The sequence below is a fragment of the Chrysemys picta genome, chromosome 2 (genome assembly GCF_011386835.1).
Source record: "Chrysemys picta bellii isolate R12L10 chromosome 2, ASM1138683v2, whole genome shotgun sequence".
Lineage (NCBI taxonomy): Eukaryota > Metazoa > Chordata > Testudines > Emydidae > Chrysemys > Chrysemys picta.
In genome coordinates, this window is record NC_088792.1 from 164282005 (window position 1) to 164307198 (window position 25194).

The following is a 25194-nucleotide window of genomic DNA, read 5'->3' on the forward strand; positions in this document are numbered from 1 at the left end:
AGAATAAACAATTCCAAGCAGTTGTCTGTTTTGCAGTGATTCCCTTTGTCCCCCAACAATGGCTGCATGTGCTGTCTCCTGGTTTCTGTGCAGGAGGGGTTAATTCAGCAGTAGTTTTATATTTGCCAGCCACCTCTAGAGAAATCCAGGGTCAGAATCGGATGTGTTAATTTGTATGACTCTTTCTATTGACTCTGCCAAGCTGTGCTGCAGTGAGACAGAATCACTGAGGTTTTTTAAATCAATGGGAGTTAGGCATCTATGCAAAAGAGGCGCCTAGTCTGCATCTTTAGGCACCTAAATACCTTTAAAAATCTGTCCTGAACTGTACAAGGCCTTGTGCCCTTTGCCATCAGAGAATCTAGGGTCTCTCCGAAACTCCCAGCTTTTCTGCAAACAGCATTTCCAAAGCTGCAAAATGTTTCTGTGAACCTGGTCTGGACTCTGCTTAGCAAAGAGTCTGCAAACCTTATTTCCCGATGGATGGAGTCCAAGGAAAACTATGGTATTGGCAGAAAAAGCCAGGTTGTTTCTTAAAGAGGTATTACCCGTAATGAAATTCAGCTGGGGCTTGGTGGGGGCAGCTATGTGACAGCAGCGACTTTGTGGCTTCTCTGAACCTCAGCAGCACTCTTTCCTTTCCTCACAAAAAGGGACACAGTGGGGAAAAGTAATGTTGGTAGCCAGCAGCTTAACTCTTCTGCTGTCATGAATGGTCCCATCCCAGCAGCCTCAGGGGCTGTCCTTTGGAGTGTTCATTCTTAGGACGGTCAGAATACCTGCCCCGTTCAGAGTTTCCTGCACCTTCCCTACCAGTACCTGGTACTGGCCATTCCTGAAGAGTAGGCTGGACAGATCCCTGGGCTGGGGCACTGGGGCAGTCTGGGGGCCCCAGGTCACATAGGGTGATCAGACGTCCCAATAAAATCGGGACCGTCCCGATTTTGAGCTGTTTGTCCCAATATTTTGCGCCGGCTTTTTTTTTTTGCTCTCGGCCGGCCGGCAGCACTTGGCTTTTTTTTTGCTCTCTCCCCCACTCCCGGTGTCCCGGTATTTTCTTCATCTCATCTGGTCACCCGGTCACATGAAAAGGCAGGTCAGCTCTGTTTGCTCCCGTTGTGTTTCTTTTTCTGGAGCTGGCTAAGCCTTCCACTCCAAACCCAACTGTGACTGTTGCTTAAAAATCACATGACTGAGAGGAGTTACCCCGAAGTGAAATGGAAAAGCCTCAGAAAGCCCCTGCACTGTCTGGATTCCTATCCCCACTGTGGGGACATTGACAGGAAATGCATCTCCTGCATCTGGGTAAGATGGTGGTGGTGAGGAGGGAGAGGAAAGAAGTTTTAAGAACTAGCTGCCACCCCAACAGCACCCTTTGTCCAAGGCACCTGTGCCCACAGGATCCTTCCTGGATACCTATGTAGCTATGGCTGCAACCAGCTTCCTCCAGCCCCCAGAGCTGTTCCCACTTGTCAGACACAATACGGGGCACAGGGATCCACACTTCCATGACCTCATTGGACCTAGCAACAGAAACAGTGACAACCAAAGCTTCTGTTCGCCCAGAATGGGGCAGCAAAGGCTGCTGAGAGCATGGCACCCTGGTACACTGCTCCCAGGGCCAGATCCAAGGCTTCATTCCTAGCCTTGAAAGGCCTCTTCTGGAGATCACCTCTCTCTGTCCCCCTGGTGACTGTATCTTCCCACCACGGTTACATTAATCAGGAGACACGGACCCGTCAGCCCTCAGGGTGACACTTTAGAGTAGGGGTAGGCAACCTATGGCACATGTGCCAAAGGCGGCACGCGATCTGATTTTCAGTGGCACTCACACTGCCCGGGTCCTGGCCACCAGTCCAGGGGGCTCTGCATTTTAATTTAATTTTAAATGAAGCTTCTTAAACATTTTAAAAACCGTATTTACTTTACATACAACAATAGTTTAGTTATATATTATAGACTTGTAGAAAGAGACCTTCTAAAAACATTAAAATGTATTACTGGCACGCGAAACCTTAAATTAGAGTGAATAAATGAAGACTTGGCACACTACTACTGAAAGGTTGCCGACCCCTGCTTTAGAGACAGAGAGAGTCTGACTGGCTGCTGCTGCATGCCTATGGAACTCACTGCCACAAGGAATCAAGATGACCTTGAACCTTGGCTCTGTCAGAGGCGAGTGGTGGGGGAGTGCAGGGAAACAGGGTCTGTGAGGGGACAGAATTATTATTTGTGCAGCGCTGTGGCCCTTTATGAAAGTTCCTTGGGCAGGGCCCTATCTGATGATATGGGATGGTTGTGGTATGAACAAAGGGCAAGGTGCCGAGATGGCAGCAGAGTGCCATGGCTGATCCAAGTTGGAAAGGGAGAGAGATGGAGACACTTGGTATGGGGTGTGGGAAGCTGCCGTGCACATGGAGCAGCCTGGGTGGGGAAGGGAAGACAGATACCGAGTGTTTTACATACGCACTTTTTTACGTCTCAGTCACACAATTCACTGCAGGCCCTTCGCTCAGCTTTAAACTTACAAATGTCGGTCAGAGGACAAAGAGAACCCCCTGCTATCTCTCCTTTAAAGCAGGGAGCCTGGAGAGTGGGGCCATTTTTCAGATCACTTCAATAAGTGGAGCTGGATGTAAGAACAGGCATGTGTCCCCAGGAATCATCTCTCCCGTATCCAGCTGGTCTCGTCCCCTAGACAGCCAGTGATAACAGGGGTTAAACACGTCTCTGTGGGAATTACACTTTCCTGGACTATTCTGTGGGGCTGGCAGCTCCTTTTGTTTCCCAAGGTCTTGTTGGTTTTGTGATAATCGTTAGGACTAAGATAGAGGCTGTATTGTTTAGGGGACAAAGGGGGAAGCATGTGTATCCCGGGTGCAGGCAGCCCAGCATTCCTGTCTTCACCCTTCTCCGGCCCCAGAGAGCTATTTTTCCAAGTGGTAACTAGCCCGGTGTCTCCGAGACACCATCACAACCATTCCCTGAGCGTCCCCCCAGGCAGTAACGAGAACCCTGGGACCTGCTGCGGTGGGGTGGGTACAACAATGATACATGAACTGACATTGCTGGCCTGTGTTCGGAAATCACTGCCCCAGCTCCTGTCACTGGGGGTGGCCCTGACTCCGAGTGCCGTCTGCCTGTGATTTACTCCTTCCTGTCTCCTGGACCACCTCAGGCCTGGGTGAGCCCTCACACTGGGTGCTACAGTGGCACCCCCTCCCTGCCACGCCCACAGTGAAGCCGAGCATGGCCTAGAGATTCATGGGGCTTCATGGAAATGCCTCAGCCCGCAAAAACGGAGCTGAAAATGTTTCTGAACTCCTCCAGCGGTGCCCGACCATCCCCTGGCACTGGGGGTAAACACCTCCTGCCCTAGAGCCCTGGCCACACAGGAGAGGCAAAGAGGTGTCTAGCTCTTTCATGCCCACATGGAGCTCCTTGCCCAAGGTGGGGCTGCGGCCCATGGATCCCCAGCGACACACTCCCCTAGCCCCCTTCGCTGCAGCATGGGAGGCGCAGATCATCCTGCAGAAGCACCTGGAGACCAAGCAGCTAAACTCAGTCCTGAACCCCCGCTTCCCTTGGGTCCAGGGTCCTGAATTCTGGCTGCCGGCTCCATCAGAGCCGAGAGCGAGGGAGAATCCTGCCCTGCACACAGACCATTTGATCGTGAGCTGCAGTAGGCAGGCACCGGAGCCCGATCTCCACCACTCCTGCCTTGCCTCGGCCCATGCCCACCCCCCACCAGCGCATTGCTTTTGTGCCCCACTCGCCCTGGGGAGCTGGATTTAATTATCTTTACTACATGCTATTTTTATGATGTATTCTTTTTTTTACAGCTGGAGCCCCAAAGAAGCCAGTGGGATACGGCCTGTTTCAAAGGGGCTTTGCATATGAAAAATAATATCGAGTGACAAGTGATTGGCATGCAGTATAGACACTGGAACGCAGGGCACCACAAGGCGAGACGGCAAGTACAGCCACGCATTTGCCATGGAAAGAGGGCGCACCGGGGGCAGCCATCTGACCCTGCAATTGTCCCATTTCCTGTATGGAAAGGGTGCATTGCACCACGGGGCTCAATGCATATCTGAAAGGTAGCAATGATGCCCCTTAGCGCTGAAGAGCTCGAACTTGCAGCGTATGGCCTTGGTATACCGCACGAGAGGAGACCTGCCGCTGGGAGCCCCTCGCTGCTAACAAAGGGGCAGACCAGGAGTCCCAACCCCTGGTTATAACCCAGAGGATCTGAGCGAGGAGGGAATTCAGCATCAGGGACACACTGATCTTCAGAATGAACGATGCCTCCTACAGGGCTTTGGGGTGACTCATGACAAGAAAATTGCAGGCACAGCCACGTCAATATGTAGACCAGGCTTTCTACTGGCACGGAATAACCTGGCCTCCTCTGCTTCCCTTCAGCCTGTCTTTTGTCCTTCTTTCAAATAACCTTTGGGTTCCCAAAGGAGTGAGCTCAAAGCAGCGGATGGGAGCAGTGGCAGGGGCTAGTCACCTGGGGTATGTGAGTGCAGAAGGGCTTGGCTCTGTCAGGTTGCAGGAGTCCCCGAGGGTCACTCATCACTCGGGTCCACTGAGGTACAGGATGGAATGTGTGCAGATTTGCCTCTGCATCCAATATAGCCCAGATAGTAAGACGTGCTAGGTAGCATCCTAAGCCATCTGCCCTTGCTCCATAGGAAGGAGGCAAGTGGTCCTTCTGTTTCCAAGGGGCAGGTTATTCCTTGCATGCATCCCCTATTGTACTATCAGGGCACCAGCAGCAGCTGGCAGGAGAAAGGTGAAGCCATGTGTTGTGTAAACACTACATGTAAGGTGTCCAGGACTTGCTGCTATGCTCACATCTGGATCTAACGAGAACGACTCCTTTAGAAGAGAAACAGCCAGAGAATCAGCAAACATCCTCCCCCAACTTGTGTGTGTCTGTTTGTCTCTGAGTGTCAGCAAAGCACTCAGAGCTCCTCAGAGAAAAGAGGCTATGAATTCAGATTATTATTTTCAAACAGATGCCAATGAGACTCCACCCTGTGTTATGCTGGGAGCATGGTGCTGCAGTGAAAGCCAGCTGGGCACTGTCCATAAATCCCAGCTCCCAGGAAGCACAGACCAGCTGCCCCAGGACATGGTATTTTGTAATGTTAGGCACCTTCGCTCTGCGCTGCCCGCGTACCCAGACGTCTGTGCTGGAGTTTCTGAAGGACTTTCCTCTACAATCGTACAAAGCTCCTGTTACTGCTGCTGCCTTTTGCTTAAACAGCTTGTGCCATTTAATACAGGAACTACACCTCGTTGGGAAGTAAATGCAAGAAGCTCTGCAGCCTGGAAGCGTGAAAGAGCCACTTTCACCTGAGGCCTAAGAGAAGAGAGAAGCCAGTTAGCACCACTAATGAAGTGGAGAATTCAGCAGTAAACAAGAGAAATCCTCACCACAACGTGCCACTGGCTGCAGGAAAGAGGCATAAAGCGAAGCAGTTGGATGGAGTGAGACCTTTCCTGCTGCTCGGGGCTAAGGAAATGGCAGTGAAGCACTGATCTATGTTGCAACGAACACTGGTTGCAAAATGGAATTTCTGTCCAGCAGGAAATCCCAACATTTCAAAATTTTGTTTTCATCCCAAATTCGGACAAAAAGTCAAAATCCTGAAGTATTTCAATTCACAAACATTGTTTCATTTTGATAGATTAATATTTCAACATTATCAAAACAAATGAAACAATACTGTCAAAAAACAAATCCCAATTCCTTCCAAGTGCTGCCTGCCAGAACTCAGCTTTTATAGGTTTCAGAGTAGCAGCCGTGTTAGTCTGTATCCGCAAAAAGAACAGGAGTACTTGTGGCACCTTAGAGACTAACAAATTTATTAGAGCATAAGCTTTAAGTGGGCTGTAGTCCACGAAAGCTTATGCTCTAATAAATTTGTTAGTCTCTAAGGTGCCACAAGTACTCCTGTTCTTCTTTCAGCTTTTATAGCCTCTCTGATTGAAACTGTCGCTAGCTCATAGACAGATTTTATTTAAAGTAAATAGATCTGTACTCAGCAGCATGGATGACACTTTCTCTTGAAATCTAATGCAAAGTCCGTACAATCTTTGCACTCCATCATGTTTAATATCTGCATTTACAGGCATGATACCCCTCATCAGAAGTCTGGAGTAAATCAGAAACCAAAACATGTTGTGTTTGTCCATCAAAGCGCTTTTTCGTTCTTTTCCCCAACTCTGGTCTAGACCCGCTAAATTGCTTAATACACAGTATGAGGCTCCATAAGTAACAGTTCTGCCCAAGAAGAACTGCTTTCCCTGGAACTCCTTCCAAGTTAGGCATTAGCTTCTCCTGCATGAAGCTTACCCAGCCATTGCAGTTCATAAATATGTAACCAGCTGTTTCTTAAATTACCGCATCATCTCTAATATCATCATGTAACTTTGTTTTACTGCCATTTATTGCTGGCTTGCCGACAGGAGAGTGATGTATCCTCACTGCATAATGAAATGTTTTGCAACATCCATAATTTCAACGATCTGCAGTCCTCAGCTTGTTTGTTCCTTGGAAAGCTCTGTCCAATTCGACATGTTTATTTCTGCTGGTCTGTGGTTCATCTGTTACCTTGTGCAGCTAAACCCGAGTTCTCGCTAAATGATCAAGGCCATCCATAGCTCAAAGCCTGTCACACCTGCTCCAAGGACAGAGGGCTGGCCTTTCAGGAGAGTCACGGCCAAAGCTGCCGTCAAATCAGCACAACAGCCCGGTCGAGGGAGTCAATAGGGGCCCATCTACATTCGAACTACAGCTCAATCTGAAAACCCGCATAAAACAGGAAACAATGTGGAAGGGACAGTAAATAACATCCATCTGGGTCTGTCCTCATCACTTCAGTTTTGGAGAAACCTTTATCTGTCCTGCCATCCCCAGTATCTACCTGTAGATCTATGTCCCATCCTGTGCCTACCACTGCAGCGTCTGGCCTACTGCTGGGATAAATTAGTGGCAAACTAGTCAAGTGAGCCGACCGGGGCTCTGAGAAGCGAGTAGCATGCGACGTGCCAGCCCCACTGGGAATTCTCTCCAGCACTGCAGGCCACATTGTTCCCCCGGAGATGACCTGAGGCCCAGAGAAAGGGGGAAGAGTCTCTTGCCACTATCCAGAGCGCAAATATGAAGCCTAGCTGGCTAGCTCTCACAACTGGCTTCCATGGACACACATTGAAAACCTGGGCATTTGCTGCACGGACTGCTGGGATTTGTAAAATCTGTTGTTAATTAATAAGGCAAATCCGGAATGCAAATGAGCCTGCAGAAATGAGGGGTCCCTGAAACACCCATGAAATCCTGAGCTCTTCCCACTGACATTTTCTATAGCATGGGCCCTCATGGCCAGTTTCCCCTCCACACTCCCCAGGCATGGGTTCTCTCCCCTGGTCCCAGGCTCAAGGGCCATATCATAGAATATCAGGGTTGGAAGGGACCTCAGGAGGTATCTAGTCCAACCCCCTGCTCAAAGCAGGACCAATTTCCAACTAAATCATCCCAGCCAGGGCTTTGTCAAGCCTGACCTTAAAATCCTCCAAGGAAGGAGATTCCACCACCTCCCTAGGTAGCCCATTCCAGTGCTTCACCACCCTCCTAGTGAAAAAGTTTTTCCTAATATCCAACCTAAACCTCCTGCACTGCAACTTGAGACCATTACTCCTTGTTCCATCATCTGGTACCACTGAGAACAGTCTAGATCCATCCTCTTTGGAATCCCCCTTCAGGTAGTTGAAAGCAGCTATCAAATCCCTCCTCATTCTTCTCTTCTGCAGACTAAACAATCCTAGTTCCCTCAGCCTCTCCTCGTAAGTCATGTGCTCCAGCCCCCTAATAATTTTTGTTGCCCTCCGCTGGACTCTTTCCAATTTTTCCACATCCTTCTTGTAGTGTGGGGCCCAAAACTAGACAGTACTCCAGATGAGGCCTCACTAATGTCGAATAGAGGGGAATGATCACATCTCTCCATCTGCTGGCAATGCCCCTACTTATACAGCCCAAAATGCCATTAGCCTTCTTCTATCACTGTACTCAGCTGTGAGCCCTGCATCTCTGGTCCCCCGGCCCCTTGTGCCACCCCTCAGGCATGAGGCCTGCCTTGGCAGGTCCCCAAGCACAACGTCCATCTCCATCTTGAGCGTCTGGGACTGCCCTGCATCCAGGGAATGCTGGTTCTAGAATTGGAGCCTTTCTCCCCGTCCTCGCTGAGTTGACCTGTCTCACACATTTTAGGCGATGGTTGCATTTGATGCCCGTGAGCTGGCAGGGGACATGCTGCGCAGGGCAGCCCTGGGTTTGTGGAATGCAGCTTTCCCCAGATGCCCCAACAGAAGACCAGCTTGAGCGGTATGAACAGATTAGCCACCACGCCCGGCAGCCCCAGGCTCTTTCAGAACAATAGCTGCTGACTGAGCTGGGTTTTGTCAAATGACTGGCCATAGTACATGAGCAGCAAAATGCAGGTGCCCCCAGATGGATTCAGGGCAGCAGCTGTGGCTATCTAATGAGCACGGTTGCTTCCCCAAATCACCCAGGGCCCGTTACTGCATTTCTTGGTTTGTGGGTGTGGAGGAGTCACGGCTTTGCCTGCACAGGCATTTCTCCCCAGCTTCCCACCTGGAGTTTGAAGTAAAATGCTAGAGCAGAGAAGGCCCAAATCCCCACCCTTCCCCCGTGAATTATATGAATTAGACCATGCCACTCCTCATGAAGATGCACAACTCCTACAACACAGCCATGCACTGGGCCAGGCCATCTGCAATACCAGAGGGAATATTTGCTTTAGATTAGATACCCCATCCCCAAACTGATAGCCCCTGTATCTGGGCTGGACTGCTGGGCAGGATGTTAGCTCTGCCTTGTTTGTTTTTACTCAGCAGATGGCTCAAAGGTTTAAATCAGGTAGATACAATCAGGAATGTTCCCTGAGTCTGCACTACCTGGAAACCTGCTGGCAGAGGCTTTGCAGCCAGTCAGTGCCTACCGCAGGGTAGGATAATTATACCTACGGCTGGGTATCAAGGCGTAGAGTTATTCTATGAGCTGAAGCTATACCCCATCAATGTCTCCTGTTAATGGGAAACTAGCACCATTACATTATAGAGCTATCCACCATCGACATAGCGTTCACTGGCTGCAGCCGCTCATGGCTGCACCTTGCTGAAAACTCTATCTGCCCTTAATCCCAGAAGGGAATGGATGGCAAATATTTACAGGGGCTTATAAACATTTATTCTGTAATAGCTCTGTATTACCACACATTCTTCTCCAGGAGCCTACGCTGTACCCGGGCCCAGGTGGGAGCTGCTGAGCAGGGCTGTCAGTTATATAAAGTCCTTATAAATAGCATGCAGCAAGCACTGGAGTTCAATAAAATAGCGAGCAGCTCAGCTGCTTGCGGGAAACACGCCACATGTCAGTTCTTACCCAACAAAAGAAAAATGTGGCTCAGCAGCACAGGTGTGCAGGGATTTCGGTGCGGGGGCAAACTCCTGCTCTGTTGCCACAGTAACCCAGGGGCAGTGTTGTGAGCCACTACGGAGACATAAATCACACGCCAGGCGTAACAGGATGGAGGCCTCAACCTGACTCACGACATTTAACAGCAACGGCGGCCACCGTAACTTAACCTGCAGGGGCCCTCGGCTGGCTCAGCTGAAGAACCTGAGTATCGGAGCGTTCCAGCCCCACAATGTGGGGCTCTGCGTTTTGGAGAGGAACGGTCCTTCCTCATGCTTCTCACCTGCAGTCAGGGCTGGGCTAAAGAACTTTGGGGCCCTGTGCACTATGGTTCTTGGGACCCCCCCTCCCTGCACCATCCCTGCCCTGGGGGGAGGCATTAGAGCACGAGCTCTCCCTGCCCTCACCCCACAGCACCTCCTGTCCCGTGGGGCTGGCCCAGCTTCCTGCTCCAGCCCGTTGGCTCTCACCTCAGTGTGCAGGCAATTCCCTGCCCTGGACAGGCCCCCGTCCCTCCCTCCACCCCCTTCCTGGCCCCAGGTTGGGTTTTTTTGTAGAGGTACTGGTGTTTTTGAGGGGTTTGGTGGTCAGGGGGCCCCCAGAGATTGGGGCCCTGTGCAAGTGCACCTAATGCACACTGGGTAACCTGGGCCTGCCTATGTAGCTCACCAGAACCCCACCCCCCACCCCAGGTGCTGTTCAACAAGAGTCAGGCCGGCTGGATCTGCTCCTTAGTGTGAAGCTGCACCTTATTTAACGCTCTGAGCATTTCTCACTGGTGTTGGAAATTTGCAAAATCAAGAGTAAGAAATGCCAAAAGGAACCCTGGTGGGATAGCTGCTTCCCTGGGTCACACGGACTCGATGAACTGAACAACAAATGGGCCACAGATTCTCTCAAACATCTGCATTGTGCACATAAATATGATGAGATGTTGCAGAGCATGCCAAATTTCTCTGCCTCATGAAAAAATACTGGGTTCCCCACTGTGGTTTTCTGGCCTTCTGAGCTTTCTTCTTTGAACCCTCCAGAATAAAATCTGAATATAAAAGGGTCTGATTTTGTTTCCTGCCTTCCTCTTCACTTGGTTCCTCTTAGCTTTCCCCACACACCGACCCTCCAGCTATGCTGAGTAGCAGAACTAACTTGGCGCAGTTGTCCAGAATGGAAGATGGGAGACCAGCCATGGTATAGGCCCCTCTAGACACCCCGTTGTCCTGTGCCAGCGTACTGCATGCTTGGCCCAGTGTGATATTATTCTCACTTGCAAGAATGAAGATTTCAGCCATGACATGAACAACATGTTCGTTTCCCTTAGTTTCCTCATGCAAATTTGACTCATTCAGCATTGAGAAGGTCTTCCAGCTGCTTAGAGAGGGGTTGATTGTTTGTTTGGGTGCCAGATGTTTGTGTCTCCTCTTTAATGCTTTTCTGAACAATCCATCTATTTATTGTTATTTACTTAATGATTTGCAAAAGTATAAATAGTTTGCGGTTGGAGCTTGTGTCACAATCTCCGAGGAGCATCGGAGATGGAGTTCTGAACTACTTTCTAACATGAATAAACAAACAGCGTGGAAACGCTCCTTTGTGTATATTCTAGGTTGCTATTTTCTTAACCCTGTCTCATTAAGATGGATGGAGTTTCTGCTTATTAGTAATTTGGCAAGTTCCTCTTTGTATACACTCTGCACTTCTCACTAATGATGCTTTGCTTCAGTGATTAACAAAAAAGACTTCCAACACAGTCAGTGAAAACACAGCCATCCACTTCAGGGCACTCGAATGGAAACCCAATGTTCTGGAGATGCCATTTGGGGAAGACAAGAAACTGCAGGGAATCCAGAGAAGGAGAAGCTGCTGATCCTAAAACCTTTTCTGGCATTCAAGTAATTTTGACCCAAGGACATTTGTTCTTTGATTTACATGCAAAATTGCAAAACTGACAGAGCCTAAAGCAAAGGGATTCAAAGTCTTCACACTGCTGTTGCTAAAATGTGTCTGATGGAGATGGCATTGCTACTGCCTGGATTTACAGCTGGCCATTAAAGTATGTTTACAAGCCTTTAGTGCAGTGTACACATCTGGTAAATCATTGATTGAACAAATAGCTCCTGGTGTCATGCTCCCTCTGTCAGCTTTTCCCACTACTAGGTTACCCAGCACAGACTCGTCCACACAAGAATCCCATTGCTTCTGAGCCTGCCAGCCCCCCGCACACATGTACGCATTCATGCACACAGAGAGGTGCATACACACTCAACTAGGATGTCACGGGATGTAGTGATTTGGATATATACACACAATAACTTATGCAGATCATTACCAAATCTGGGCAACCTCTGCTAATAAATAGAGGTAGGGGCTGGGGACTGCATTGGAGGGGCAGCAAACCCTGCCTGGCTTCAAAGAGGGCAATGGGTGACAGAGGGGTTTGCTCTACGTAGACTCTGCCTGCTAGGGTTGCCAAGTTTGATTGGACATATTCCTGGAGGTCTCATCACATGACATAATCTTTAATAAAAGATTAATCTTGAATTCCTGGAGACTCCAGGACAATCCTGGAGGGTTGGTAACCCTATCTGCCCCAGGTAGGGCCATTCCAGGAGAACTTCAGAGACGCCCTTGTAACAACAGGTGAGGAGAGGCCCAGCCACTAGTGATTAACCTGGACCCACAGTGACCGCATGTTCACTGTGCTTAGTTTCCATTTCACGGGCTGACTCCCCAGCTGGCATCAAACGCAAATGTTTCAAGACATGTCTGGACAGTGCATTATCCCTTGAGAACCGCTCTGGACAAAGCCCTGCCCTCAGATGCGGTGTTACCAAGGGTGAGGGATAGGTACAAATGGTCCACGGTAGAAATCCCACACCTGGAGCACACACACAAGCTGAGAGCCACAGGAGTTGGAAAAACAGCCAGCCCAGGCTCCCCAAATGGGAGGGGAAATGCCTCTCCTGGTGTGGCCACAAAACTCACCCCAGGCAGTGACAAGCAATAATGGAACCTGTCAGAACCATCCCGTGACAGCAGCGCAGCCACTTCCCCCTCTGCCATGCTTCCCCAGGCCCAGCGGGTCGCAACGCCACTCCCTCAGATCAAGCACTTGGAGAGATTAACCTGGGCCTGGATTTAAGGTCGGATAGCACTGGATCATTCTTCTAAACAGGGAAACCCAGTAATTTAACAGAGATAGGCACCCACGTAAGGTGCAGTCTCTGGTGTCACCTCACACCACACCCGCAGCCACACTGGGACGACAGTGACCCAGGAGGGTCTCTGAACCCCTGCTGTAGGCAGATCAGCTAAGGCTCATTGTACTCCCAGGATCTGGCCAGCTGTGCAGTGATCTGTGGCCAAACCCCAGCTCTGCTGCCCATGGGACTGGGCAAAGGCCAAAGGGGAAAGGGCAAGGCATGGAAACAAAAAGGAAGCCAGATCAGCCCATTCATGTCAAACCTTTTCAGGAGCTCTTGGATGGCTGGACAGAGAGAGATGGGAGAGCAGGAGCCATCAGTTGTGAATGTGTGTGTGTGTCTGACACACACACAGCTTTACAATTGGATGCTGTCAAACCTCCAGTATTCATTAAAGCTTTTAGGGTCTGTCTGCACTGCAATTAGACACCTGCGGCTGGCTCATGCCAGCTGACTCGGGCTCAGGGCTGTTTAATTGTGGCATAGACGTTTAGGCTCAGGCTGCAGCCCAAGCTCTGGGACCCTCCCTCCACACAGGGTCCTAGAACCTGAGCTCCAGCCTGAGTCGGAACGTCTACATTCCAATTAAACAGCCCCTTAGCCCGAGCCCTAGGAGCCTGAATCAGCTGGCACAGGCCAGCTGCAGGTTTTTAATTGCAGTGCAGAAAGACATGCAGGCTTCAGCACTCCCACGTCACTTTCATTCCAAGTTTAAGGAGAAAGGGGATGCTAGCCAGTGCAGAAAGCACTATCCTTGAGCTTGCAAAGTCAGGAGGAGCTGAAAACACTCAGTTACCTTTAAACTGAACCGCCACAATGGCTCAGCTCTGTAGCATTTAATTTCAGAAAGGGGAACTACACAGAAATGAGGAGGTTAGTGAAACAGAAATTAAAAGGTTCAGCACCAAAAGTAAAATCCCTGCAAACTGCATGGAAACTTTTTAGAGACACCATAATAGAGGCTCAACTTAAATGTATACCCCAAATTAAAAAACATAGTAGGAGAACCAAAAAAGAGCCACTGTGGCTAAACAACAAAGTAAAAGAAGTTTTGAGAGGCAAAAAAAGCATCCTTTAAAAAGTGGAAGTTAAATCCTAATGAGGAAATTAGAAAGGAGCATAAACTCTGGCAAATGAAGTGTAAAAATATAATTAGGAAGGCCAAAAAAAGAATTTGAAGAACAGGTAGCCAAATACTCAAAAAGTAATAGCAAAAAAATGTTTAAGTACATCGGAAGCAGGAAGCCTGCTAAACAACCTGTGGGGCCCCTGGATGATCGAAATGCTAAAGGCCATTGGGGAGAAACTAAATCAATTCATTGCATCGGTCTTCACGGTTGAGGCTGTGAGGGAGATTCCCAAACCTGAGCCATTCTTTTTAGGTGACAAATCTGAGGAACTGTCCCAGATTGAGGTGTCATTAGAGGAGGTTTTGGAACAAATTGATAAACTAAACAGCAATAAGCCTCCAGAACCTGATGGTGTTCACCCAAGAGTTCTTAAGGAACTCAAATGTGAAATCGCAGGACTACTAACGGTCATCTGTAACCTATCATTTAAATCAGCTTCTGTACCAAACGACTGGAGAATAGCTAATGTGACACCAATTTTTAAAAAGGGCTCCAGAGGTGATCCCGGCAATTACAGGCAGGTAAGTATAGTAAAGAACAAAATTGTCAGACATATAGATGAACATAATTTGTTGGAGGAGAGACAATATGGTTTTTGTAAAGGGAAATCATGCCTCACCAGTCTAATAGAATTATTTGAGTTGGTCAACAAGTATGCAGACAAAGGAGATCCAGTGGATATAGTGTATTTAGATTTTCAGAAAGCCTTTGACAAGGTCCCTCACTAAAGGCTCTTAAGCAAAGTAAGCTGTCATGGGATAAGAGGGAAGATTCTCTCATGGATTGGCAACTCATTAAAAGATAGGAAACAAAGGGTAGGAATAAATGGTCAGAATTCAGAATGGAGAGAGGTAAATAGTGGTGTCCTCCAGGGGTCTGTACTGGGACCAGACCTATTTAACATATTCATAAATGATCTGGAAAAGGGGGTAAACAGTGAGGTGACAAAATTTGCAGATGATACAAAACTCAAGATAGTTAAGTCCCAATCAGACTGCAAAGAGCTACAAAAGGATCTCACAAAACTGGGTGACTGGGCAACAAACTGGCAGATGAAATTCAATGTTGATAAATGCAAAGTAATGCACATTGGAAAACAAAATCCCAACTATACATATAAAATGATGGGGTCTAAATTAGCAGTTACCATTCAAGAAAGATCTTGGAGTCATTGTGGATAAATCTCTGAAACCATCCACTCAATGTGCAGCGGCAGTCAAAAAAGTGAACAGATTGTTCGGAATCATTAAGAAAGAAGCTGGGAATGGGTGACAGGGGATGGATCAGTTGGTGATTACCTGTTCTATTAATTCCCTCTGGGGAACCTGGCATTGACCACTGTCGGAAGACAGGATACTGGGCTAGATGGACCTTTGGTCTGACCCAGTATGGCCGTTCTTAGATCACGTTCTCCTACCTTCCTGTGTGCCCACATGGCTTATGGTAAGGTGTTTGCTGTTATAGTGCGGAACAGTACCCGACCACACAGCTAGTGAGGTTAGCATTCAGCTGGCCTCAGAAGACCTAGATGCTAAGTGAAGTGCATCCCCAACTCTGCCTCACTAAGAGCAGCATCGATGGGTTGCCAGGAGCCCGAGTACTGCCCTGATTAGGGTGACCAGATGTCCCGATTTTATAGGGATAGTCCAAAATTGGGACTTTTTCTTATATAGGCACTTATTACCCCTCACCCCAGTCCCGATTTTTCACATTTGCTATCTGGTCACCCTAGCCCTGACTGACATAAAATGGAGCCCTCATCTTTAAAATGGAGGTGCGGCCCACATAGAGTAATGGTCCAAGCATGCAATGAAGGTTAGCTCTGGGGCCAAGACAGAGCATAGTGCAGAGACCAGCACTGTCCTCAGGCCATGCCTCTGTCATAGCAGATAGCAGCCACAAGCTGCATCATCTGAGTCTGTGCCCCACGTTCAGCCACTCTCCACCTCTGCTCTCCCAGCCTCATGTCTCGGACAAACTGGGTTTCTCCTTCTCATCTGCAAAGCCCTGCTTTCCTAGCTCTGTGCATTTCGATGGAACCGACTATGGGGACCTCCACTTCCAGAATGTGGAGTCTCTCTTGCCTGGTAAAAAGTTTAATTATCCTGTCCACAATGGCTCCACCTTTGAAGTCTGGGCCTGCCTCTGTGAGCTGATTTCTTCCTGGAGGTGACAGTCAGATCATTTGGATCCAGCCAAAGCCCTGATGATATCGTCAGCATTTGGCTTCTGGTTTTCAGTACTGAGTTTCATACTTTGAGCCTTATTGCTCTTGGGAGTGATGGAGAAAACTAAACCGAAACAACTACCAGCGACTCACTGAGCTTTGCTACCCACAGGAGATCCCTGTGCATCCTGGGGACAGGTCACAGAGTCAGCTGGAAAGATGCTCATGGCTGGAGGGAGGAGGAACATCCAGTCCTGAGGCCTCAGAAGAGCAGAATTTGATCCTAACCATGGCAAGGTGCAAGAGTCACTCAGTGTTGATCAGCAGCACCAATTTGTTCAGGTACGTGAGTCAGAGACACTGCCGAATTGAGTGGAGATAGGCTAATAGGCTCAGTTTAAGATGGAAATAATTTTCCTTCCTTTGTGTTTCTGTGATAACATTTAACTCAACTGCCCTGACTTCCCCAAGAGAAAGGAGACTTCAAGTAGCAGTGCTTGTTCTGCTCAGGTTCTGTGCTATCCTTCACCATTAGGAGATGCTGCAGAGCCTGCCTGCGCTCTGCCTTTAGGATACAAAATTAGCCTCTATAGAATACAATTAAAAAACAGGGAATAATTCACAGAACACTACCTGAATTTGCACAGGATTTAAGAGTAAAAAAAATGTGCAGAAAGTACTCAAAGGAGAAACGTTAGCCCAGGTGTCTTGCCAAAACTCCAGCTGATAAATTCATATCATACCAACTTTAAAACTCCCATTCTATTTCCCTGAAGTGCGGCCAGACACCAATGCCTTATGCTCTTTCTCCTTATGACATATGAGCCCCAAGACTATGACCTTTAAACTGCCATCCTCTGCGGTGTGAGTATGACAAAGAAGGAGATATTCAGTAGGTATATCAGCTGTGGGGGGCATCCATATGCGCATCTAGACCAGAGGTAGGCAACCTATCAGTGGCACTCACACTGCCCAGGTCCTGGCCACCGATCCGGGGGTGGGGTGGGGGGGGCTCTGCATTTTAATTTAATTTTAAATGAAGTTTCTTAAACATTTTAAAAACCTTATTTACTTTACATACAACAATAGTTCAGTTATATATTATAGACTTCTAGAAAGAGACCTTCTAAAAACGTTAATGTATTACTGGCACACAAAACCTTAAATTAGAGTGAATAAATGAAGACGCAGCACACCACTTCTGAAAGGTTGCCGACCCCTGATCTAGACACAGACAGCACCTGTCCATGTACCTCATCATATTCTCAAGCAGAAACGTATTTCCACATGGAGCTATAAAGATACATGTACAACTGCTACATGTTTGCTGTGATTCACTCACAGGAGTTTTAAAGTCTGTAACAATTGATTAATATTTTTACAAAGAGTATTCCCTCCCCTCAAATCCCAGCCACATTTAGCCATGCAAGGCTCGATCCCTTTCCATGAAGAATATATTGCATCCCATCCAGCAATCCGAGTACCTGGCCCTGCAGCCACTTCCCACATACCTTGGGTCTGGGGCCTTTGTTCTTTCTAGATACCTACAGATGTATGGTATAGAGCACCAGTAACCATGGCATTTAGGCACCAAGCATATGATTTTAAAAGTTTCAGCACAGGCTTGGTTAGAACTATCTTCTCTGATCTTTCCTTACTCAGAGTTTCTGAGGAAAGAAGGAAAACTACAACCCAATGAGTCACTGCCTCTATTCCAGGAACACATGAATAAAACAGTATGTTTGCATTGGGTTCTACAAAAGGAAAGACCCTTGCATGTTGCTGCATCAGCCATTCCTTAGTATCTCTGCTAATAAACCACTTTTATCATAAGCCAGGATTATTGCTGCTAAGATAAACAATTGTTTTCCATTCTGACTTTTGTTCAGCAATAACACCTTTATGCAAGGGCCAGGAAAAGTTATCAGGCAACTATTCTGAACTGTGGCAGATTCTCCTATACACTTGTCAAAATTATATACAGGGTAAGCACAGCTGCTACAAACAATTTTAAAACCAAAAAATGCAGCCAGATTTAATTGTTGGCAATAACCTCTTAAAATAGCATCTCATTAGCTACAGTGCCAACAGCTTATGAGTGTTGGTATGATTTGTGGGATCTTGAGGGATTTTCTGGGGTGCCTATAAAACTAATGCAGAAAAGATACACAGCCCCTGAGTATTGAAGAGAAGAATGAATTTCACTTCACATTAGCACACGAAAAATCAGGCTTTTAGGGTATGTCTCCACTGCCATAAAACACCCGCAGCTGGCCCAGGTCAGCTGACTTGGGCTCACAGGGCTTGGGGGCTATAAAATTGCAGTGTAGCCATTCCAGCTTGGGCTGGAGCCCAGGCTCTGGGGCCCCCCCCGGAGAACACCTATGGGAACCTTTTCATTGCTTTCAAAGGGCACTGGTAATGGGGTTCACTACTCACCTCTAGTGTGCCTCCTCAGGCTCAACTGGGAACTAGCTTTCCACCAGTTGGACGCCCCTCCCTGTAGTCAGCCCATCGTCTCAAGCTCACCCTCCAGGACTCATGACCGTCTTCTCCATGGCTTGGCCCTCTGGCCAAATCCTCCCCTTCCAGGGTCTGGCAAAGGTCTCTCTGAACAAGCTATCCCTCTGCCATTCCAGGCAGTCCTCTGCTCTGCGTCCAAGGCTGTGCCACTTCCCTAGTGGCTAGGAGGGGAACCCAGGCCTGCCCACTACTCTGGGTTCCAGCCCAGGGACCCCGTACTCCACAGCTGGGGTCTGCTTTACTCCCTGACCTGCTTGCTACTTCCCTGCGCTCTGCCCCACTTCCTCCTTCCATCCTCTGGGTTATCACCCATCCGAGCTTCCTCCGCTCCCTGGGGCTCCTTCCCCTTTGGCTTCTTGTGAGGCCCTGTGACAGCCCCCCTCTGGGCTCAGCTTCTTAGCTCTAGAGAAGCCTGCTCCTGCCCAGGTGACCTTTGTCCTTAATTAAACATTCTTGAGCCCTGGCTCCCCTCCAGGTGCAGCCTATGTGGTTAATTGCCCTCTCTAGCTACCTGAACCCCTTCAGGAATGGTGTGGGGTGAATATCCCATCACAGAGCCATACGGCACCAATTCCAAGAAGCAGCCCTATTCATGTAACTTTAACCCACTGAGCTCAATGTGCTTAATGCTAAGCACGTGCTTATGTGCTTCCCTGAATCAGGGCCTATTAATTCACTGGGGTGCTGACTGCAGGGCAAGGAATGATAAGGCTGCTCCGGCTGCATCCCAAGGGGGATGTGTCACATACCACATCTTCCCATGGGGCAGCGCCTGATGTAGAGCGGGGATACTGGCCCCTTTGGCTGGAAAGACAATCATGCTGGTCTGCAGATCGCTTCCCGTTCCCCACAGCCACTGCCCGAGCCAGCTTGTGAGAGACTTGGCCAATGCTGCCTTGAGTCTGATTTCCTGTGGCACAAAGGGCCCCGAGCTGCTAACTGAGCTCTTAAGCGGGTTGAGGGCCAGGAGGGGGAACTTTGCCTTTCTACACAGACAGCTTTATAGAAAGCTTGTAAGAGGGTTTTTAGAAAGCTCCCCTCCTCTCCCCCTTTTGCCCCACAATAGCACAGTGCATTTAAACCATTTGCAGGAGGGAACTGGTTAATGCAGCTCGCACAGCCTACAGCTCTGCAGCAGCTCATTCCCGTGCACAATGGAGATTCTACTTTCCCTCCCCTTCCCCCGAAACACATGCCCAAGATCCATGTACATAAATTTTTTCTAACCTAATTCATTTTCAAGATTGATGGAGAAAATCCATAACAAATATTTATGACTTTGCAATAAATAACCCTTTACAGAAGTTACAAAGAGTTCTGGTGAGTTTCAAGGTAACTTTCAGCAAGTTCTAAAGGTCAGGTCAGATTGGGATACTAAGTCTATAGTATTTGAGCCCTCCGCTCATCTGTTTTGAATTATTGGTATTACTCAGTTTAACAGTGTTCTCAATGGAGTAGCTGTGCTGGCTTTCCATGGCCATATTTTATTTCTATGGTGGGAGAAAGGCTTCAATAATTATTATTTGTACTCTGTTGCAGCCAGTGAAAAAAACCAGCCTCAGTAAGTGTGGGTGCGGGTCTGTTTGTAGTCGCACAGAAGCCATCCATCTTGAGCAAGGAGGGAGTTACTGTCCAGACAAGTGTTGAGTTATGGAGCACCCAGGTCTGAGCCTGGGAGGTGGGACAACTGGTTCAAGTTCTGATTCAGTAAGGCAGGGTTAGCTTCATAAACTGCTAGTGCCAGCTTTGAGCAGGCCTGGCTTCAGCGGGAGCATTGGTGCTGTGAGACGGGCAGTTTGCATCCACAGTCTGCTGCCCCTACAGAGACACTTTGAAAATATTCAGAAATTAACCAATCATGTTACACAGCGGTCAGCTGTGGTCTCCCCTCAGCTCCATCTCTGGCCACAGACTTGAGTGCTGACCCTCCGAAATCCTCTGCAGGCTGCTGAGGCTCTAATTTCTCAAGTTCTCTTTGCCACAGCACTCCCGGAGATGCGCGCGCACACACCCACCCATGTTCATTGGGTGCTGTCGTTATACAGCTCTGCACCTGACGCACTAGTCAGCCTTGGCTACCGGTCTCTGGGCCAAGCGTGCAGACTCCCTGGAATTCTGGGCTGGGGGTGATTCACGAATTCAGATGGGCTCACTAAGATACATACATTTTTCTAGTGCATATGGGCCCGTTCCCAAACACACATGGCTTTGGCATCAAAAACAGGCAGCAATTTGTGCTTCCAAGGCTAAAAAGTAGTGTGGCTACACAAAGTGCACTGTGCGGAGTCTGAGAGCCCCCAAAACAAAATGGATACAAGTCCATCAGGACAGGCTCCATGAAACAAACAGCATTCAGCCCTAGAGTTACCACACTGCTGCTAAGCTACTTTGGTGAGGAGGCTGCACTGCAGAAGGATCTGGCTAGACAGAGAGAAGGGGATGGTGTTACAGCAATGTCTGACTTTCAGGCAGCTCTCCTGGCATTTATTGCTGTGCTAATAGAACAGCCCCTTGCCCCAAGGAGATTGCAGCCTACACGGCACTGTGCTTTTCTGACATACACGCACCCCTCCTCGTTTTGTAACACCAGTTATCCAAACTGGCTTGTTTGTCTTATCCGCTGTTATGTCTGTGAGAGCTTTGGACGAGGGCCGGTCATTTTCTATATGGCTGTACAGCGCCGAGCACAATGGGCCCAGACCTGATAAAGGCCTCTTGGTCCCACCACAATATAAATATTACACAATAACGTCATGCCCCCTTTCTGCGTGCTGCAACATTTCACCTCACACCCACCTCCTGGCCTCCAATTCACATTCCAACCTTTTAAAAATGTCTTAAGAACATAAAAACGGCCATACTGGGTCAGACCAAAGGTCCCATCTAGCCCAGTGTCCTGTCTTCCGACAGTGGCTTGTGCCAGGTGCCCCAGAGGGAATGAACAGAACAGGTAATCATCAAGTGATCCATGCCCTGTCGCCCATTGCCGGCTTCTGGCAAACAGAGGCTAGGGACACTATTCATGCCCATCCTAGCTAATAGCCATTGATGGACATATCTCCATGAATTTATCTAGTTATTTTTTTAATCCTATTATAGTCTTGGCCTTCAAAACATCCTCTGGCAAGGAGTTCCACACGTTGACTATGCATTGTGTGAAAAAATACTTCCCTTTCTTTGTTTAAACCTGCTGCCTATTAATTTCATTTAGTGACCCCCTAGTTCGTGTGTTATGAGAAGGAGTAAATAACACTTCCTTATTTACTTTCTTCACACCAGTCATGATTTTATAGACCTCTATCATATCTCCCCTTAGTCGTCTCTTTTCCAAGCTGAAAAGTCCCAGTCTTATTAATCTCTCCTCATATGGCAGCCGTTCCATACCCCTAATTATTTTGTTGCCCTTTTTTGAACCTTTTCCAAGTCCAATATACCTTTTTTGAGACGGGGCAACCACATCTGCACGCAATATTCAAAATGTGTGTGACCATGGATTTATACAGAGGCAATATGATATTTTCTGTCTTATTATCTATACCTTTCTTAATGATTCCCAACATTCTGTTAGCTTTTTTGACTGCCGCTGCACATTGAGTGGATGGTTTCAGAGATTTATCCACAATGACTCCAAGATCTCTTTCTTGAGTGGTAACAGCTAATTTAGACCCCATCATTTTATATGTATAGTTGGGATTTTGTTTTCCAATGTGCATTACTTTGCATTTATCAACATTGAATTTCATCTGCCAGTTTGTTGCCCAGCCACCCAGTTTTGAGATATCCTTTTGTAGCACTTTGCAGTCTCCCTGGGACTTAACTATCTTGAGTAGTTTTGTATCATCTGCAAATTTTGCCACCTCACTGTTTAACCCCTTTTCCAGATCATTTATGAATATGTTGAACAGTACTGGTCCCAGTACAAACCCTTGGGGGACACCACTATTTACCTCTCTCCTTTCTGAAAACTGAACATTTATTCCTACCCTTTGTTTCCTATCTTTTAGCCAGCTACCTATCAACGAGAAAACTTTCCATCTTATCCCATTTCAGCTTACTTTGCTTAAGAGCCTTTAGTGAGGGTCCTTGTCAAAGGCTTTCTGAAAATCCATACACTATATCCACTGGATCCTCCTTGTCCACATGTTTCTTGACCCCCTCAGAGAATTCCAGTAGATTGATGAGGCATGATTTCCCTTTACAAAAAAAAAGTTGACTTTTTCCCCAACAAATTATATTTATCTATGTGTCTGATAATTTTGTTCTTTACTAGTTTTAAACCAGTTCGCCCAGTACTGAAGTCAGGCTTACTAGCCTGTAGTTGCCGGGATCACCTCTGGAGCCCTTTTTAAAAATTGGCATCACATTAGCTATTCTCCAGTCGTTTGGTACAGAAGTTGATTTAAATGATAGGTTACAGATGACAGTTAGTAGTCCTACAATTTCACATTTGAGTTCCTCCAGAACTCTTGGGTGATACCATGTGGTCCTGGTGACTTTATATTACTGTTTAGTTTATCAATTCTTTCCAAAACCTTTGTTACAACATTGCAAGTTACTTGTGGCCTATGCAGCCGTTGATGCATGTTTGTGGAATTGCATCCCTTAGGGTCAGTGCACCTCACCGACATGCACATTTTATTCCAAAGTCACTGCAGCTTTGCACTGCTCTCCTGACATCCAGATTTCCCCAAAAATCTTTGTTTCTGTCTGTGACACTCTTCTTCATTGAACAATCCTGTAATTCCAGCTGCACAATGTCTCAGGCTCCACTGCCAACAGCTGTCCCAGTTTTCCCTGTGGTCCATAGTCAGTCAGTCTGTCTGTCTCTCTCATATCTCCCCCAGGTCATCACCTTTTCTACTGACACTTGATTGTATTTCCGCCCCCTTCCTGGGTATTTTCCTCTCCTGACTTGCTTCCCATGGCAGTGGCTGAAGGACAAGAGCTTCATTGTTACCTCATTTTGCTAGTTTCTCTTTCCCTCGCCAGTCCCCAAAATGCACCACACCAACTGGGTCCTTGCGCAGGCCCAGAATTTCACTCTCGGGATTTCCTGTGACCACAGGTGATTTTAGACGTTACAAGAGAGAAGCGAGTGTAGCCGTGGGAGATGGTTTCCAGGAATGCTCTATATTTTAAAGTGAGAGACTGGACTCAGCCTGCCGGACTCAGCCAGTTCACACAAGGCGCTAGAGGCATTTCCAACTGAGGCTGAACTTCCGTTACATCCCAGGCTGCAAAAGTGGTGTCAGGGCCAGTGGTCCCAATCCACTTGCCCTGTGCTGATTCTGCAGTGATAGATGTTCAGAGAGGTGGTGAAAATGTCCAGGGTGGGGGTGCAAAGTAAAAGGGCGCCAGCCACACTCTGGGCAAAACAGCTTTACACACGTGGGGTGGTGCCTGTCCAGGGCCAGAGTGTGCAGCAGCCCTGGCTAGGACAACACAGCCTCATAGCCAGGCCAAAGCAGGAGTCGGCGTGCCCAGATATCCTGGGCCTCAGGGATTGTTCTGGGGTCAGTTTCCCTAGCCCATCCTGGCTCGCAGGCGGGCTCTTTGTCCGTGCCAAGGTCCCAGGTGCTTCCTGCCTGTGACCTGTGGGACACTGCTTTGCTGTCAGACTTGAGCACCATCCACACCTGCAGCAACCCTGCCTCGCTGGGATGGCAACAGCGACCTGCGACTGACCCTGTCATGAACCTGTAGTTTATAAGAACAGGAGTAATTGTGGCACCTTAGAGTCTAACAAATTTATTTGGGCCATAGCAACTCTAAGAGGCTAATTAATTAAGATGAGCAATTACCAGCATTTTAATTAATTAGCCTCTTAGAGTTGATATGGCTACTTCCACCTTTTCATTTCTGTATGTATATATATCTCCTTACTATATGTTCCATTCCATGCATCCGATGAAGTGGGCTGTAGCCCATGAAAGCTTATGCTCAAATAAATTTGTTAGTCTCTAAGGTGCCACAAGTACTCCTGTTCTTTTTGCGGATACAGACTAACACGGCTGCTACTCTGAAACCTGCAGCTTATGTACGCTACCAGCAGCCTGCTGCCTGTGTGTGGATTTCAACTCCTGCTCTGGAACATGATGCCCAGTGTCTCCTCCGCTCCTTGCACTGGGAGGTGCTGCTGCTGCTGTCCCTGTTGTCATGGAGGCCCAGATAAGGCCCAGATCTGGTTTTGATGGTCTCTTGTTCTCACTAGCAAATGGACAGAGGGAGGCAAGAGGAGGGGGGCCCAAGGGGCAGCTGCAGACTCTACGAGGATAGATCTGTTCTAGGAGTTATTTGGGGGAATTCTCTGGCCTGTGTTATGCAGGAGGTCAGACTAGATGCCTGCAATGGGCGGTTCTGACTCTGGACCCTATGAATCGATGAACAGGCCTTTACTCTGCCATTGTGTAACGGTACTCCTGGTCCTGCCATTTATCCTTTGGGCAGAGGGTCCAGGTAGAGGGGACCTGTTGTCTGCTACTATCTGGGCTTTGCCCAGGCTGACTCAGCCCTATCCAGCTTTGCCTGCATTGTGGGCACAGTCTGGTTTTTATTTTTTGAGTCCTGTCTGTGTAATGAGCACCCTTAAATCCACACCAGGACAGCTCCCAGGAACGCAGATAAACATCTACCAAAGATGCTTTTCTAGCATCTCTGTCATGGACA